General features: G+C 44.3%; 1 protein-coding gene across 2 annotated transcripts in view; it reads right to left on the reverse strand.

Annotated features, from left to right (window-relative positions):
• LOC137457659 (carbohydrate sulfotransferase 11-like) overlaps positions 1 to 19,259 on the reverse strand; it is a 63,725-nt gene extending 44,466 nt beyond the window's left edge. Inside the window, exons 1-4 of one of the 2 annotated variants that reach the window (XM_068169480.1) lie at positions 18,490 to 19,259; positions 15,916 to 16,012; positions 14,076 to 14,163; positions 6,435 to 6,573 (exon numbers count right to left, since the gene is read on the reverse strand). The gene's annotated coding sequence lies outside the window, so the exon portion shown is untranslated. Of the gene's footprint in view, positions 1 to 6,434; positions 6,574 to 14,075; positions 14,164 to 15,915; positions 16,271 to 18,489 lie in introns of those variants that run through there. The other variant, XM_068169481.1, reaches the window with a different exon arrangement.
• Between the last annotated feature and the right edge of the window lie 371 nt (positions 19,260 to 19,630).

Below are 19,630 nucleotides of genomic sequence, written 5' to 3' on the forward strand. Positions count from 1 at the left end.
CCCATTTAATCACAGATAGTCTGTCTGATTTATTGACACTCTGCACTGCTCAGGGCATGGCCAGGCATCCTCTTGCAGCACCTGGCTTCTAATGCTAGCACTGCTGAAAATGTGAAAGAGCAGGCTGTCTGCTACCTAATCTATATATTGATGTCAGCTTACTCTTGTACTTTTTCCAAGCAATTGCTGTATGTGTACCTGTTTGCAGTGAGATGGCCTCTACCCTTTTCAGCATAGCTAAAATAATCTGCAGAAACACCCACGAGCCTGACCTTCCCTGAAGCTTGTTGTCCATGAGGGGAGGAGAGAAAAACCTAATTCTTTTCTACAGATGTTCTCAGTAATACTGTGATTTCAGCAAAGCCAGGGAGAATTCAAATGCCTCTCTCAGCTGAAGAAGAAAGAACAGTCATATGCCTTCCTCAAAGCTTCTTTCCAGCTAACAGTACAGCCAGTGTCATTGAAAGGAAAAAAAAAAATAGGGGGGGGGGGAATCAATCAAATAGTTGGATTGGCTTTTTTTTTAATTTTGGCTGTTATTGCTGTGGTTAAAGCTACAGCTAAGAGCAGCAGTAGCAGGTTACAGCAGCAACTGAATATGCTACTGTGCAGAGGTTCAATTCAATGAACTAGACAGCCTTAAAAAGAAATTGGTTTTCCAACTCCAGGAATGTATTTAAACAAAACAGGATTATCTCTTTCATGTCTCTTTCAATGGGGAAAACCACCAGCTGGACACAGCAGAAGATAGCTCAGGCGTATGTTGCAATGTTTAAAACCTGAAGCAATGAGAACTGCACTGAAGCTTGCTCTGTTTTACTTCCATTTGGCATCCTGGAGCTGACGGAGTGGAAGAGCTTAAACAAAGTGCTTCAGTCATCCTCTCTGTGGCTTATGCCCTGAAATGCCCCTGCCCAACAATTCAGGACTGCAGTCCTTCAGAGGGTTCTCCTAAGCATGAGATGGGGGAGTCAAGCCACTCCCAGACTCCTGGTTTTATCAAAGCAAGACAAGGAATACCTAATAACTAATGAGGAAATAAAAAAGGACTGCTCAGATTGCAGGGGCGGCAGAGAAGAACATGCTCTGAATGAAATATGAATCATACTGCAACATGGCCCTCATCCAAGCTTGTATGGTGTGTACAGTCTGAGGCTTCTGGTTCAGAGCTCCCCTTTGCTCCACAAAGCTGATGAGATCCAGTGGCTGCTGCTGTGCATCAGTCCTGTGCTGAAGAGGGATCAGATCCCTCTGGGCTGAAAGCACCAAACTCATGTCACTTTTTAATGATGCCCACAGACCATATGGAAAAGCTTCCTGCTACCCAGCAAAGCAGCTGTAACTGAGCAGTATGATAAGCAATGAGAGGGAACCATGACTGTACGTTATCTAGAAATATGGCTGGCCTGGAATATGAACTCTGGCTCCATGCAAGGAAAAGTTTAGAGCTGGGAAAAAAAAACAAACTGTAATAAAGCTGTGTTGTTCTGGCAGTTACTTCTCATCCACACTGCAGTGCAGTGTATATGGCTTCACTGTACTCTCCTATTCTGCTCTCTTAACTATATGTCCTCTGGTAGTTGGTTTGTAGCCAACCAAACTGTTCCTGCAGAGCCCAACAGAGACTCATGGTGCTAAACTAGCCAAGAATGCAGACAAGGCTAATGCTGGCCTTCCAGGACCTCCTCTCAAGATTTCCAAAGCTTGACAAAGTAGGCATAGCTCCAGAGATCTCGTGAGCCACTGTTTGACTACACAGGAATTTATGGCTGTGTGGTCACTACAGATTTAGCTGAAGAAGCTAATATTTTCCAATGAAATCTTAACTGGGCTGTACAGAGGCCAAGAAAAGAAAGCCATTCTCAGATGAAGTCCCTGAAATGTATTCTTCAGTCAGGACAAGGATGCAGTAGAGAGAAACCTAATCCTAAATCCCACCCTTTGTGACCAAGGCTAGGAATGGCAATGAATGACACGAAGCAAATCTCCTTGTTTTGAAGGCAGTGTCTCAAACACCTGTCCTAGGTTTAGAGAAGTCTGATGGGCAACTGCATGTTGAAATTTGTGAATGTGACATTTGTGAATGTGATGGTGAGACTTTAAAAACTACTCTGAGAAGACTATAAAGGAAAAGGTATCAATCAATGGCAACTTGAATGGGCTTGATGTGCCTCCTTCATGGGGTAAATGGTGGCTGAATAGAGTGAGAGGATGTCACAGCTGAGTGAAATTATTAGACTGCACAGAAACACAGGGCATTGCTAAAAGTATTAACTTTTCCTGCACAGAGAAGCAGTGCTGTTCCTGCATGGACTTAGCCAACAAAATTTTCCATCCACTCCAGCTTTTGAAACTATTAATCTCACAGAAACCAGAGTGGGAAATCCTGCTGGGGAACCAAATGCTTTAAATCCAGTACTTTGGTGAAAGATCCAGCAGCAGTGAATGCAAATGCACCTGACTTTTTGGGCTGTGCTCAGATAAAGCCTCCTTTAGTTACAGTGACAGATGTGAATACCTCTGCTGTCCTGTACCAAGCCAATCTTGACAACCTGAAATCATACTAAGTGAAAAATAGAGAGGGAGGAATCTTTCCTTAACTAGCTTGAGAGATCTATTTTCCTCCTGGTCAAAAAAGCCCTTCCTCCTGCCCGCCCTCAAAAATATTGGCTGCAAAATCAGTCATCAATCTGGAAAAATGAAAATGAAGAACCCACTTAGCAAAAGCATTTTGCAGCAGATCAGTGTCCAAACCCTCTCCAGATACAGGAGGTGCCATTTGTAGAATCACAGAATCATAGAATCAACAAGGTTAGAAAAGACCTCAAAGATCATCAAGTCCAACCTGTCACCCAACACCCAACAATTTTTGACAGTAGAGGACTTGGTAGCAAATCAGTGCCTGAATTACCCAGTTCACAGGGTTCCTACACATACCTGGGCAGAGGCAGGTGCCAGAACAGTACTCTGAAACAGGAGTGAACCTGGCAGCCAGGGAACATACTGAGAAAGTGGTTTGCCACACCATGGGGAAGGGCAGACATCCTCAAGTGGATTTAGTGAAGAAAAGGATAGAGGGCACAGTGGTGAGCTACTCAGCTGTGATGGTGGGAGAGAGGAGAGGAGGAAGGAAAGCAAGTTATCCAGGAGATGGGCTGTAACAGGAGGCAATGAAATGGGCTGTGAATTTACCATTTGCTTCACACTGGCTCTCGAGACCGCCCTGCCTGACACCAGAAAGCATCTGCAGCACATGGCAAGTTTCAAGTTCAGTGCAAAAAGGAGAAAAACCTCTGCCCTAGTAAGAACAACATTCAGTAACACATCTCCTTAATCTTGGTCATGGAAAATCTGAAATATTCTTGCTGAAATTTAAAACAAATTAATCAGCACGACACAGACACTCTCTGGTTGAGAAGTTTTCAACCCAAATAGCTGCAATCTGGCAAAACTCTAAGCAGCTGAAATGAATTATCATTGCTAGAAGTGCTGGTCTGTTTTAGCAAGAAGTCATGCACCTGCATCACTTACCACATGCACAAAATCTGGTGTGGCCAAGACAGAGACAGAAGGCTGATATTATTAATCACTAACACCTAGAGCATTGTAAGGAAGTCAGGGAAAGCAGCTTTTTCCTTGGAGCCAAGAGGTGGTAATTTCACCCTCTCTGGCAAAGGGAACACTGGTTGCTGAATTTAAATTTTCACAGATCAAGAAAAAGCCCTCCAGGTTGTTTCTAATCCATGCAGTTAAGTGAGCCTATGAATTTTGAGACTCCCTCAGACAGACAGCATCTCATTTTCCAAGCCTTTTTGAAAAGCCTAATAAAGATGAAATGAGCAGCATTTTTATTACCCATTCCAATACAGAAGCCAGGAGTGGAAACATCAGAGAACACCACTAGGTTGGTAGAAACATGCTGTGGCTTCTCTGCATCAGAAACTTGAGGATGAAGGCATGGGTATAGTTTGTACAAATGTGTGGGCAGAGTTGTGTAGAAGACTGAGGTTAGAGAAGGGGATGATTGAAAGCAGTGGTGTACAGAAGGAGCACGCCAAGTGCCCCAGCCTACAAACGTAATGACAGTTGCAGAAGAAGACATTAGTATAATGTCAGTGTCCTGTGCTTTGAATTTAAATATTTCAGCCAGATTCTAGGGGAATTTTGTAGCTATTACCTAAGCAAGACAGGTGAATTGTCAAGGTAACTTCATACACAAAGAACCCTGAAGACTCACTGGGGTGGATGCTCTTGCGGAGCAATACCCTTTGGGATTAGACTTGTATTCAAGCACATCAAAAAAGATGTGCAAAAAAACACCCCCCACCAAGCTTCTCATCAAAGTAACAGCAGTCCCACAAACCCACACTTGCTGACAGGCTCTGCTCCCAGCTTACTGTAGTGCTGAGCCATGTGTAAAACCAGAGGAAGCAGATGTGGGGGCAGAGCTCTGTTCACATGTTCAACAGACGTTCCGAAGCCAGCCCAGGCAGGAGGAGAGCCTAGTGGCCTGGGGGTGTCAACAGCTTCCCCCACCTATTTCTGCTTTGGAAAAGGGTGCTGAGTGCTTCCTGACAAGGTCCAAAAGGGTTTGAGAGATGCCACTATAAAAGTACTTCATTTGGAAGAGGCCCTGTTGCCAGACAACTTAATGCCATGGGGAACTTCAGGCATTTAGGGCTCTTTATAGCTAAAACTGCACAGTCAAGTGTACAACAAATCTTGAAAGCTTTGTAGGAGCCCCATAAATACTTCCTGTGCTGATGAAGTGAGAACATGGAGCTCTGTGTCTTACCAGTAGCCAAGGGTTCCTTTCCATTTAACTTGCTTTTCAAGGGGTTACACTTTCACTACCATTTTAAACCGTCTGTTGCACATTTGGCTCTTGTAACTTTAACCTAAGCTATCCTCTTCCAAACATGAAAGTCATATCAGAAGGAAAACTGATTGTGTGGATACACAATCCAGTGCAGCCAGTGATGGAATGTGTACCTTAAAGTTACTTTTATGTTAGTCTGTTCTTGTAAGACCCCACCTTGAATACTGCATCCAGTGCTGGTGTCCCCATCATAAGGATGCAGACCAGGTGGCACGAGTCCAAAGGAGGGCCACAAAGATGATCTAAGGGCTGGAGCACCTCTGCTATGAAGATAGGATGAGGGACCTGGAGTTGTTCAACCTAGAGAAGAGAAGACTTCAGGGGGCCTTCCAATACCTGAAGGGATCCTACAGGAAGGTTGGAGTGGGACTTTTCATAAGCGTGTCTAGCAGTAGGATGAGGAAACCGTTTTCAACTGAAGGAGAGGAGGTTTAGACTGGATCTTTGGAAGATCATTTTCAGTATGAGAGCAGTGAGGCTCTGGAATAGGTTGTCCAAGAAGGTTGTGGATGCCTCTGCCCTTGGGGTGTTCAAAGCCAGGCTGGATGAGGCCTTGAGCAGCCAAGTCTAGTTGAGAGGCATCCATGCCTATGGCAGGGAGGTTGGAGCAGATGATCTCTAAGGTCCCTTCCAACCTAAGCCGTTCTATGGTTCTATGATTCTATATTCCAAAACAACTGAACTGAACTGGGCAAAATAGAAAGTAAACAGAGCCATTACCAGAAAGGCATGAGACAGACTCTTTTTCTGAGGACAGATCTTTTTCTTTCTTTTTTTTTTCTGAAGGCATGTTCTCACTGATCCTTGCCTGTGATGGGAGAATGAGTCCATGGCAGAGCAAAGCAGAGGATCAAGGTAATTTTATTCCTAGCAGTTTTCTCAAAAAAAAAAAATATTAATATGTCCTCCCTTCTAGTCTCCACCTACAGAACATTTTTTTGTGGGACATTCAGGTTTATTAGCAAACCAGTTTCCCTCTTCTACCTCCCTGAATGGCTAGAGGTGTAGCAGAGCCATGTGCTCAGTGCTGAAGGTCAGTCTCTGAGGATGAGCAGATACCACTTTTTGGAGGGTACTAGCAGGTGATGTGTACCAGGGGAACTTTAGGCTCAAGGTGAAGAGAAAGTTCTTCACTGAGAGAGTTGTTAGCCATTGGAATGGGCTGTCTGGGGAGCTGGTGGAGTCACCGTCCCTGGAGTTGTTCAAAAGGGGATTGGACATGGCACTTGGTGCCATGGTTTAGTGGTCATGAGGTCTTGGATGACAGGTTGGACTTCCAACCTTATTAATTCTATGACTCTATGATTCTCTGTCTGCCTGTCCTGCAGCTTTCTTAGGGCAGCAGTAGTCACATGTTGCAGGAACACAAAGAATTTCAAAGATATGCTCTGAAAAAACCCAAACCCCAATGTTGTGACAGAGAATCTCTTCAGAATGAAACCCACTGGGAACCCATGGTGCTGCAAACAAAATCAGCCTGCTCTTGGTTTCTAGTGAACACCCATCCCATGTGAGTACCATGGACCTGGAAGGGTTTTATAGCAGTTTTACTGACCTGCAAAAGAGCCTGGAGAAGGCAAGCAGTCCTCCGCAGCACAGTGTGTGAGTGGGAAGGGCTGAGGAGCTGCCTGGATCAGCCAGGCAGGCTGCAGTCATCATCTCCTTGATGTTTTCAGAAGACATCAGCCTTTGCTCTGAAGTAAAAGGAGAGAAGGAGAGTTGTAGAGAAGTCAGGCATCTGGGTGAACCCACACAAGTACAGAAGCATTTGAGGATAACATTGATCCTTGTGTCTCTGAGGGGAATGGAAAACATTCAGCCTTCTACTAAATTCTCTTTATTTGCAGATTTAGTTTATTTATTGAGGTTCTCTCACAGTTCAGGAGTATACAGAAGAGTTAATTTAATTTACTATGAAGTGCCACACCATGCTATGAAGTGTTTCATTACACAGGCAGGTTTAAAAGGTTTTGCTGAATTGAAAAGCTGAGTTACATCTGATTACATTCAAAGGGGCCAGAAAACAGAACAACTGGAGGAAAATAATTTTGTGTAGGTTGAAAGGAGATGGAAGTTAATGATCTCTCACTGTTAACTTACAGTCTCCTAGGCTTTCTGGGTGTTAATGTTAAATCAGCCAGACTCCTGCCAACTTACCAAGATATCTTTAACTACTCATCCTTTTTTTTGTGTGTATGTGGTTCCATTCAAGTTCTTTACATAAACATCTCAGAGTGTAAGTTCACTTCAAGTTCACTTCCAGAGTAAAGGGTAAACCTCTCACTTTGCTTCAACTTGCCCCACAAAACAGTGTGTTATCAGAGTGGCAAAATATGAGCATGGGTACATAGCCTGGGATTTTGTAATTCTAGCAGGTTGTCCCTTGAGCACATGTACAATTCAGTCCAAACAAGTGGGTTTTGTTCTCTGTTGCAGCACACAGGCCAGCCTGCTTGGAGATGCATTTGGACAGCAGAAGTGAAATGTCTCAGAGAATCTGGCTGAATTTCAGGAAAATGAGGCGTTCTTCCTTGGGGGGCACACCTTCACTGCCACAGCAGGAGCGTTTTGCAGAGATGCACAGAGCTCTCTCCCTGCTCTGGGAAATTCTCACCCAAAAAAAGCTTCTCTTGCCCATTGCAGCAAGAGGCTAAGGCCTGTACAGATCAAACTCATGTTATAATATCAGGGTATTTACACCCAAACCTTCCCAGGACGCTGCCAAATGACATAGGGAGTAATGCCATATTTAGTACAAGGCAACCTCTATCTGCAGAGAGGTTATGCTGCTCTTTAAAGAGCAGCCAAGAGCAGAATGTGCTCTCCAATATCCCTGGCTGCCTCTCAGCAGGAGAACAACAGAGCCTCTCCTGCCAAGTGTCTGTGTGCATCTGAGGGTCTGAACCCCCAGCAGCTCTGTGGATGCCACACTAAGCTGCCAGCTCTGCTCAGATCCACCAAGGTGCTGCATACTCCCAAACCACCCCCTGCATGTGCCTGTAATTTTGTCTAATTTCACCCTTGAACCTCATGGGCATCGTAGGCTCCCACCCTCACCCCTTCAAAATGCAGTGCAGATGAACTCCCTCTTCATTACATTCAAAGGAAGGAATAGATATAAAAGCTTTCATACAGAAGAGCACACTTCCCTCTTTGTGCATGGGGAGCATCAGCTGGAAAGAAGCCAAGCAATTATCCAGACCTAGGAGAAAAAAAACCACACCAAACCCAAACAAACAGCAAACTTGTTATCCTGAACAATTACAAACCAAGGCTGAAGGAGATTTAAATGAAAAAAAGAAATCCAAAGAGAAGTAGCACAGCTATGACAGAGCATCCAGCCCCAGGGGAAAAGAGCGTTTATCCACCAGCAGTGCTGCTCTGCTGGGACCCAGCCTGCCTCTCATCAGTGCCACAGCTAGAACAAGTTCCCCTAAATGTCCCGCACGATGTCTGTTGGCCTGTTGAGCACAGCGAGCTCAGAGGAACCACATACAAGGATGTATGGCTGAAATCAGTTACATGTAAATTGTTAGTGGAAGGACATTCCTTTGGAGGTCATTGATCTGCTGGTTACAAAGCCTGCTGACTGCCAGCCACATCGGGTGGACTGGCCTGACTCTGGCAGAGCACTTTGCATTGGCTTTTGACCTGACTGAGCATTTGCACAACTTAAATATTTATAGTTTTTATTTCACAATGCTCATTAGAATCTTAGGAAGTGTGCACTGTCCTTGTTTTGGTTGTCTCCTCCCTGCTGCCATCACAGAGAAAGGGACATCTCCCTGGCAGAGACCAGTTTGGCTCCATTTCAGCTTGAGCAATCCTTACAACCAGGCCATGGTTTTCTCAAGTGTATCTGTTACTCAAGCTGACCTTACAGTTTCTGATGGCATTTTGCTTTTTGGCTTTTTCTGTCCTCTCTGGACTTGCTACAAGGAGTTCAGTGACAGAGCATGCAATGGCACAGCCTCTGGGCTGTGGCTGACCTTGTAAGATCTCCAGACCTTGTTGCTATGACCCCTGTAAGTGAGGGCCAGGCATGGCTTTGAAGTAAAGGAGGTTGATTTCTTTTTCTTTTTCTTAAGAACATCAAATCTTCTGGATCAGACAGGCCTAGCCCAGGGCATTGTTCCTAGAAAAAGGATTGGTTTAGCTTTAACCTCAAACTGCACCCTGAGCAGTAATGGGCCATGGGTGCAGATGGATTTAAGTTTCTCTGGCTGAGCTTGCAGCTGGCCAGATGTGAGCCAGCTCCAGACTGTGAGCCAGCTCCAGGCCAGGAGCCTCTGGGCTGCAGAAGCATGGCGCCGAGCCCGGTGCTGCAGCCTCAGCCTTCCACACACAAACGCAGGGGTGGGACTTGACTCTGGCTCTCCATCCGAGGCTCAGCATGGAAGGGTGCCAGCATCTGGACAGGGCATGTCTGCTCTGCACAACCCACATGCTAATGCAGCTTGGCCTCAGTCTGATCTGACACTGGCAAGGGAGGGTCAGGCCTGGCTGTGGACTCAGCACTGTGCCTTTTTACATAGGTTTGAAATGAAGGTCTCTTGCAATTTTGCATGCAAAGAGCCAGCTGCCAAGTGAGTTGTGATTCTTGGTGAACTATTTGCAGCACCATCCATTCAGGGAAAACACCAATAAAATTAATCAGCAAAACGTGCAGGGTTACCTGCAGCATGACCCTAGCTGTGGAGGAGGTGGCTCGCTCCTTTGTCACCGTGCCTTGATACCAGGGGTCCAACAAGGCAACCAGCAAAATCCAAACGCTATGTGAAGCAGGATTTCACTAAAATAAAATATACCAAGCACATTGCACGTATTGATTTGTAATTCTCAACAGAGAGAGAGAAAACTTTATGTTTTTCAGAAAGTAATTGCAGATGCTTGCTCTAGTTGCCTGCAAAGTTAGCAGTCGAATCTTAGTCTGCCTTGCTTAACAGCTTCTGCATCAAAGACTTCATGAGGGGTTTGGACACTTTAAAAGGATCAGCAATTATCAGTGGTGCTGGCTTTGCATTTACTTTCCTTGCATATTCATGCCAGCAATATTTTAGCATGCATATAACAGGAGGAAGCAAAGACTGACAGTGGGGGATACAGCTGAAGTGAAGCAGATGTCTTTTAAATTCTGAACACATGCAGCACAGAAACACAGAGTGATCGAACACAAACTAGAAAACAGACCAGAAAAAAAATAATATCATACTTAAAACTGAGCACTGCAGAAAGAACAAAGAGCCCAAGCGGTGCAAAACAAACTTGCTGAAAAACACCCTTCACTCTGAACACCAAACTGCATTGCTGAGCAGCACAGGTATGGAATGCCAATAAATTTAGTTTTATGTCAACCATGTCCCTTTAATTATTGCATTTTGGCACGGCACATGAGACACCCCCAGGCCAAAACATAATTGATGTTGAAAGTACAACTCTACTCCTTCCCTTTGGGAATGAAAGTTTTCTGAATATTATATAAACATATTTGGACCTATTTTGTTTCTTTTAGAGATTCATCTCATTAGCAATTACACTATTAACAGTGAGTCAGAGAACATTTTTGCTGATGTTTTAAAACGTGTAACTTAAGGTCAGAGCCTACTAAACTTCACCAAGCAAGCAGCCCTGATGTGAAACAGCTTTATTCACTCCGGTGGGATTGCTCTAATGAGCAAGGGTTTGCAGCGTGTGATCCTAGGCTGTGAACTGTATGGAGCCCTTCATTTTAATTGCATGGCACTGGGTACATCCAGGCAAGAGGAAAACATAAGGATAAAAGAGCAACTCTAAAGAAACAGCAGATAATTATAAAATGAAAAAGAACCAAGGGTAGAGAGTTTCTCTTTTTCCTAGTGCTTCCGGTAAACTTATTCAACAGAGGCAGCAACCAGTAGTCATTAGAAAAGTGCTGTGACAGGCAGGCAGTAAAAAAAGCTCAAATCCAGACTTTTACAGTAATCACAGACCTCAAGACAGGCATCCAGCTTCTCTTGGAGCAGCTCTTTTCTAAAAGCAGACCTGCAATGTAACCCACACACCAGAGGCTATCTTTGGTACAGAATCCCTTCTGGATAAACCAATGTGATGAGTGTCTTGGCAGCAGAGCAGAGTTACTTATAACACTGCACAGCTCTTGCACAGCACAGAAAGAGGCAGGCTGAGGAGACTCGACTGCTTCCTTTTGCTGCTGCTCACTTTGTGTTTTATGAAATTTTGATCCATACGGATTAGACAACTGCCTCCTCTCCCACACTTTAATTTCATTTGGGTTTCAGAGAAGGGTGAACATAAAAAAGGGAAATAAAACTCAAATTAGAACACAGCTTCTGGTTTGTGCATTGGCTCAAATCACACCAAATGGTCATCCTCTCCCAGTTTGGAGAGCATACCAAAATATCAGCTTGCGCTTCTCTCCAAATGCCTGTGATTTCCTGGGCCACTTGCACAGCCATGACCTGGCTGCTGTCTGTGTGGCAGAACCACACAGTCTTTACACAGCTTTGCTTTTTGCTTGGGTACGTTTCTGCTAAAGCTGTTTCCCTGTCAAAACCACAAAGGATGAGGCAAAGAGGAAAAAACTCCATGGCTGTCAGTGAAACTGTTCCTGAATAAGGTGACATAAGCCTCACATACAGAAGATTAAGCTTAATCTCTGAGAAGGGACAGCAGAAAGGCTGGTAGACTTCAAAATGAGCTACAACAGCTGTGTTTTGGTTGGCCAACAACTGCTATCTGCTTTGGCTGTAGCTGTCTTGGCTCATATGAACAAGGCAGATTATTAAAATACAGCATTCAGCAATTCCACCCTTGGAGAACTTGACAGAGCAGCCTTCTCCTTTGTGTTCCACTGCAGTGACTGAGTGTAGTAACAAAGCAAAGCAGAGTGGTAGTGCGATGTGCCTGTGACAAGAGTCAATGATAATTGTATGGTACTGTCCTTAGTTCAAAGCAAAAGACACCATTTACTGGCTTAAAGCATGTCTTTTTGTTTCAAATATACCTTTTGGGTAGGGAAATGCATGTTGTTCCCTCTGTCTGGTTTAACTGCTGGGTTTAATTGGCCTTATTTTAGAGCATAATAGATAAATCAGCAAGACATGGCAGAAGTTGGAATAAATCAAACTAAAAAGCTTTTCATAACTTACTAGTCACCACAGAAGGAGAGAGACTGCCCATTTTCCACAGTAATAAGCTATGCTACCAACCTGAAGAGTAGTTTGAAATAATTAACAGTACCAAAAAAGAAAGGGTGTGTATGTGAGTGGATTTGTGGAGCCACTCCACCCAATACAATAGGTAAAAATTAACTGGGTGGACCCGTGGCAGCTCAGAACGACAGCTCTTTCTGTTCCTGTGCCTGGAGATATATATTTCTTGCACATGAGCATAAGAGAGCGAAAAGCAAAGCATGACAAAACAAACCACTCAAGGAAAAGAAAAAAATATAGAGGAAATCGTTTGTACAAGGTAAAGGGCAATTCACTGTGTGCTTGCAGGAATGCTGCGTTTCATCTTTGCAGTAATTATAGCATTTATTAGGTGATGTTTCCTGTATGATATTTAGAGTTATTGTGGGAGGATGTCATAACATCCATGTTTATTAGATAACTTCTGGGACCTTGCTGTGGGAGACTGTAAGAGAAAAGAATAAGGGAGATAAATTGTCTAAGAAAGGTCAAGTGCTCTGTTTGAATCCAAAGAGCACAACACACTTAACAGAGGCAAGGGAAATAACCACACAGCACCCTTTTTCCTGCTGATGTAAGATGTCTGGTATTGAGATCTAACCTCATATCTAGGACATCTCTTCTACAGACAAGAATCAGGAAAAAAGAAATGCAAACCTCACCAGTTCCTGCTGGGAAGGAGAGAGCTCAAAGGAGAGATGCAGGTGCAGAAAGGCTGGGAGACTGGGAACACAAAGGTAGAAGGAACCCTGCAGGGACAGAAAGAATTGTGCCACACACCAAACACTCTCCACAGTGCTGTTAAGCAGTTCAACCTGCAGAGAAATTGCTGAAAATGAGTTTCCTCCCGTTTGAAGGGTTTCAGGATGACTCTACTGCAGGGTCTGGACATTTGAGGTTGATCAGCAACCCTGCTCTTGTTGACAGCCTCAGAACTGGAGCTTTGTGCCATCACCTTGGTACACGGGATTGAGGCTAGGGACAGATAAAATGTGGGCTGGGCTCTGACACAGGTACAGAAAATGCATTAGAATCATAGAATCATTAAGGTTAGAAAATACCTTTAAGATCATCATTACACATCATTAGAGGATTTTTAGCCGAGGTCTGGTCACCATCACCTCTTTGTCAATAGGTTTGTTTCCTCAGGAAAGTGGGAGAATGAAAGTCAGCACTATTCATTCCATCTTTGTGACAAAGAGACTGAATAAATACTTTAAACAAAAAGAAAAGAGAAGTGTAGTATTTGTTTGGGGGAAAAAAAGCCCAAATATTGTATCAGCTGCACAGAGAGAAATATTTGAAGTATTCAATTTTTATTTCTGGAGTCAAATCAACTTGATTTCCTTTCCCTCAATAGGATGTCCCTTTGGTATTTGATATATTTTCTGTATTTTGAAATACCAAGTGTGTTGTTGTTGTCACTGAAAGAGATGTTAAGAATCCTCCCAGAATGCACGCATGAATAAATGTTGAATTCATTCATTTCCCCAAATACATCATCCTGGCTGTGCAATGTTACTTGAGGCAATGCTACTGCGAGTCTCTTTGGGGCCTGCTCCCAGGTCTCTTCTCAACCTGCAGCTCCATGCAGAGGAGACAGCATCACTGATGCCAGCTTTGCCAAGGGATGTCAAACAGGCAACATCACTGATCATTTGGCAGGAGCAGGATCATAGAATCACAGAATCACAGCATCACAGAATCACAGCATCACCAAGGTTGGAAGAGACCTCAAAGATCATCGAGTCCAATCTATCACCACAGACCTCATGACTAAACCATGGCACCGAGTGCCACGTCCAATCCCCTCTTGAACACCTCCAGTGATGGTGACTCCACCACCTCCCTGGGCAGCCCATTCCAATGGCTAACAACTCTCTCAGTGAAGAACTTTCTCCTCACTGCCAGTTCCTTGGCCTACCTCCAGGAGGATGAGGGGAAATTAGATCTAAATGCCCAACAGTGCATAAGGAAGGGAGGTACCAATTTGAAAGTGGACTCACCTGATCTGAAGGGTTTGGGTGTTTTCATCTTTTGCTCCACCGTGCTCAGCTTGTCTTGTCAACGTTGTCTGCAGAAGCCTGCTGCTGTCTGATTGGAGCAGAGAGAACTTGGTGAGAAGAGTACAGTTCATGTGCTCCTGTCCACTGGAAGCTGAGTCTTAAGTCAGACAGTGAGAGTAGGGAGCACGATACATCAGAGCACTTGGGAGTATAAAAGCTGCGCACAACTATGCCTTTAATGTGCTATTGCTCTTCACAGCCATCCAAGCTTTATGAAGCTGAGAAGCTTTTTACTTATTTAAAAAGTAAGTTTTATCAGCAACAAAATGGGAAGGCATGTCTTCACTGTCAGGTTTTCATTTACAACGGTGACGGGGGGGCAGAGAAAGGAAAATTTGGGGTTCAGCTCTTCAGGTCTGGAGTGGCTACCGTTAGAAATATCACCTTTTGACTTGTAGAAAGAGCACATTTGATCTGGGAATTTCTCAGTGAAGAAAAATCAATATGGACTGGTATAATTTGTTATTTATATGAAGTTGTTCTACTTGACTGCTAAAGGCTTTACACTTTTTAGTAACAGACATTTTTCACACAGACTGCACTGAAGGCTCTAAATTCCACACAGCTCTTCTCTCCCTCTTGGCTGCTGGTTAAAGTTGGGGTTCAAACAGGAGGTAAAGCAGCCAAGGGGATGAGGCAGAGCTCTGCAAGCAAGAGGTTGAACATGGGCACTGGTGACATTAACTGCTAGTTTGGAAAAGGTTTAAGTTCCACATGAGATGTTTGCGAATAGCTGTCAAGCTCTTCTGACAAGGTGGGGTTTGCCATGGCAGCATCCTATCCTGTTCCAAAGAGCCACATTGTGCAGTGCAAAAAAAAACACCCCACCATCAAGCTCTGCTCAAGCATTTTAAAACTGAAGGCAACCAGCATAACCATCCAGCTTTGCTCATTTGGAGAGAAGAAATTACTCTTTACTTTTTGAATGCTGGCTTTGTTCTGCAGTGCTGCTAAGCTGGGAGGGCTGGGAGGGGGTAGGGGAGGGTTTAGATTTTATTGTCCTTTTTTGTTTTTAGTCTTTATCATCTATGGAAATCCATATCCAGAGTAGATCTGGCAAATTAATTTTACAAGGTGACTGTAAATAAAAGTAGTCATCTAAGCTGTCTCTGTCTTAATGCAGGATTTGATTATTTTCTTTTCTTCCATCTCCATCTGCTGTCTGCTTATAGCTACTCAGGCTTACCATTTATAGTGTCCCTGATTGACACTTTCTGCTAGAGGAACACCTTCTGTATTATCCCTACATTCTCTTCAACCTCTGATCTGCAGAACAAGACTGGCATCCCAGTAGTGCAACCATATGATCTCTAGCTCTTTTCCTGCAGTACAGAATTGTGGCTCTCTGAAACTGCAAGTGTCATTTGGTCTGAGATGTCACAGTTTTGAGATGGAGAGTGGCACACAAGAATCTGAAGTCTCTTGGAGCAACGTTTTCATTATAAAAATGAGGCTGGTGGTGACAGTTTCCATTATGGTAAAGCAGATGAGTTCTTACAACTCCTTTTGTCAAAAGTAAACTCTTCTGCTTGCCCCAAAAGATAATTCCTCTGTTTGAAATGTAGACCTGATAGTCTGCTATTCAATTAAATTTCTCTGCCTTCTTAGATAGACTGCAATTGTCATTCAGCTTCCCAGATGTGGCACTATGAGGGAGGGATTTGTTCGCTGCTCTTCCCCCTGAGGCTGTATTTACGATCTGCAGAAATAAACCTGGAAGAGCATCTTATGGTGCAGCTCCCTTGTCTTTTCTGTGCCACCTTCCCTGCATATGCAGTACCTTTATTACAGTAACCTCCATCAGTTCATTGTCACTTCCGTGAGTCCTCCTTGATAACAACACTCTGGTTTGTTTTCAACTAGTTTCTTGCATGCTCCTACAAGTGACCATAAACAGGAGAACATGGAATTACATGTATGCTTATCACTCAAAGAGGCACACAAGGTTTCATTTTAGGCCAATCAGCCTTGACAGCATGCTTTTAAGGAGACCTTACCTTGGTGGATGGGTTGAAATCTCTGGACTCTGACCATAAGGGTCTTTATGATTCAATTCCTTCACTACCTGCTCCAGGGTGCATTTCCTTAGGGAGATTTCCCCCAGCCAGGAGGGGATTCGATATGTAGCAGCTTACATAGCTGCTACATCTCACCTGACCACGCACAAGGTGAGCAACTAACAGTGTCAGCGATGCCCAACCTTGAAGTAGTGTAGAGTTGCAGGGGAGACATCTCAAAGTGGTAATGCAGCAGGGATGAGGGATTAGTTACAATATCAAGATGGGAAGGAGTGATTTGGAGACTTTACCCCTTCGCATTACTACTGATTCAGTGAAGTGGGTTTTTTTTTCTGAGCTGCAGTCATAGCCAGCAGCATACACAGAATAAGGATTGAAATATTTTGAAGTGCTGTCACAGTGTGAATGATTTTCTTTAGAGCATAAAATCAGGCTGCAAAGTTATTTTCTGTCTGCAGCGACACAAGAAGAATATGAATGTGATCATATCTGGCCCTGGGCATACAGGAGAGCAGAACTGGCCTTAACCAGATTTTCCTTTTTATTTGGAGCTCTTCTAACAAAAAACTAAAATCCAAAAGAAAATCTGAATCTGGCTGGATGTCTCTTATGAGGAGCAGGATCTCTGCATAGCTGAAACAGCGTGACTTTGATTACTTGAAAACGCATGATTTAATAATTTCATTATGCATACCTCTCCTCAGCAGGCACCACAGCCTAACACAGACAGACAAAAACATCAGATGAAACAACATGCTTTCTAGCTAAAGAGATTGGAATCTTGCAAGGCACAGGTATCTTTGGTGCCTTGGCTGCATAAAGCAGTATTCAGCATATCACCAAACTGAGCTGTAGCAGAGTCCTCCCCACAGCAGTGACATCCTGCAGGATGACTTCTCTTTCTCCCTTCTGTAGCAAACTCATGTCCCACATTCCTCCTCCTCCTCTTCCTCACACCTGTCATGTACAGAGCGCTGTTTGTTTCCTGACACTCACTGTCAATTCAGGTTGCTCTGACCATCCCCCACCTCCTTGCCACTCATCTATCCAATATCTGTCCAGGCTGTGAAATCATCATGGAAGAGACCTGGATCTCAGATCTATCTATGAAGGATCTAAACAGCTTTTTGAATCACACAGTCAATAAATACCCTCAACGTGGTGTCCTTGTCATGATTCACAGAGAGCTACTCAGTAACAATGCACAACATACTTTGGTAGGAGTCCATCAGGTGGGGTTAGCACACAGATACTACATTTTTATCTGCAGGAGTATTCCCAAGCCCTTCTCTGCAATACCAGGTAGTTTTCCTCCAATGGAGAGTGGAAACAACCAGGGCCAGTGTTCTGCCCTACCCCAAGAGCAAAGTCTGCATGATATTTCTCCCTTGGAAAGCAAGAAGATCTTGGCTTTGCTGATCTTTGCAGCAAGATGTGGGCTGCACAGCAACTCAACATAGACATGCTGGTAATGCTGCATTATTTATATTCAAAGTGTCTAGAAGAGGCTGCTTTGATTGCAGAGCAGATTCTGCTTTCACATCCCAGCTCTCCAATTATCTGCTCTCTTTTTTTTTTTCACCTACAGAATCACAGAATGGTAGGGTTTGGAACATACCTCTGAAGATCATCTAGTCCAACACCTCTGCCAAAGCAGAATCACCTAAGTCAGGCCACACAGGAATGCGTCCAGCCAGGTTTTGAAAGTCTCCAGAGGAGATTGCAACCTCTCTGGGCAGCCTGTTTCAGTGCTCTACCACCCTTACTGTAAAGAAACATTTTGTGATGTTGAAGTGGAAATTCCTGTGTTCTAGCTTGTACCTATTGCCTCTTGTCCTATCACAGGGCACCACTGAAAAGAGACTGGCCCCTTTTTCTTGACACCCACCTTTCAGTGTTTATAAACATCAATCATCTCTCAGTCTTCTCTTCTCCAAGCAAAACAGTCCCAAGTCTCTCAGCCCTTCCTCATAAGACAGAGGTTTCAGTCCCTTGATCACCCTTGTGGCCCTCCATTGGACTCCAGTAGTTCCTTGTCTCTTTTGAAATGGGGAGCCCAAAACTGGACACAAATACTCCAGATATTGTCTTACCAGGGTAGAGTAGCATGGAGGAGAATCTCCTTCTACCTTCTGGATACACTCTTCTTAATGCACTCCAGAATACCATTGTCTTGGCTACGAGGGCACACTGCTGTCTCATAGATAACTTATTGTCTACCAGGACTTCAAGGTCTCCAAGGTCCTTCTTGAAGGAGCTGCTTTCCATCAGGTCAACCTCTAACCTGTACTGGTGCATAGTGTTATTATTGCCCAGGTGCAGGACTCTACACTTACCTTGTTGAACTTCACTAGGTTCCTCTTCATCCAGCTCTCCAGTCTGTCCAGATCTCACTGAATGGCAGCAGCACAGCCTTCTGTTATATCAGCTGCTGGTATTGTATAGGCAAACTTCTGAGGGTACACTCTAGCCCTTCATCCACTTAACTGATGAAGATGTTTTGGCATACAGCTGAATCAAATGACCTCTGTTTCTAGTGAAAATAAAAGAGCATGCACCAAAATCGCCTGGGGAGAATCCCTCAGTGTGAGCTCATGGGCAAGGCTGGTTTGACAGTACTGGAAATGAAGGACATTGCAGTTAGCTGTTGTGGACTGACAGCCACACACAAGTCATGCTCATCATCTAGGTTGGATGGGAGGTGAGTCCTCTGCAGTAGTGAGCCACTGAACACCAAGCAGAGGTCTCATCTCTTAGCCTGGGCTCAGCACTAATCTCAGCAGGTTACAGGCTCTGGACTGGAGCCAGGACTGGCCCAGTTGGCACCAGTGACAGCAGAGTCTGTGTCATTGGCCAGTCAATGCCTCTTTATCAGTGCAAATAGGGCTTCCATGATAGGACCCCCACAAGGTTGGCTGGCAAAAGGCTGCCAGCTAATTTCCCCCTCCCATCATGAGAGGAGGTGGGTGAGGAGTAACTGCCAAGGTCAGCTTTGTGTGTTCACCCTGCAGCCCAGCCTCACATCCAAGTTAGCATCAATCAACTCCAAAGCTATCCTCCACTCTCCAGGGTGTTTGGGGAGCCCTGTAAATCAGGAAGGCTGCCTGAAATCTCTGCAGAGGATACCTGGTCCATGCTAACGTGCTTCAATCAACCTGAAAAAACAGTGTCATAAGAAAGAGAAGGCACTGCAAACTCATCATCTTTACCCAGTAAGAGAACAGGAGCAATGGAAAAAACAACACAGCCCTCAATCTACTACAAAGGAGACTGAGAACACCAACCAGTTTCCTACAGACCTAAACTGAATTCACCCCATGACCTCAGGAGGCAAAGCTCAGTCCCAGGTCCTCATATGTAGTCTCATGGCCAATTAAATGCTGTTCAAAGGGCAGCAGAGCATCAGAGAGTGCTTTGATCCCAGAGAAGCCAGCCAGATACGTAACATCTACTCAGGTGTTTGTGCAGGTATCAGTA

Source organism: Melanerpes formicivorus, unplaced genomic scaffold, assembly GCF_026170545.1.
Source record: "Melanerpes formicivorus ecotype bairdi unplaced genomic scaffold, bMelFor1.0.p_v2 SCAF_185, whole genome shotgun sequence".
Taxonomy (NCBI): domain Eukaryota; kingdom Metazoa; phylum Chordata; class Aves; order Piciformes; family Picidae; genus Melanerpes; species Melanerpes formicivorus.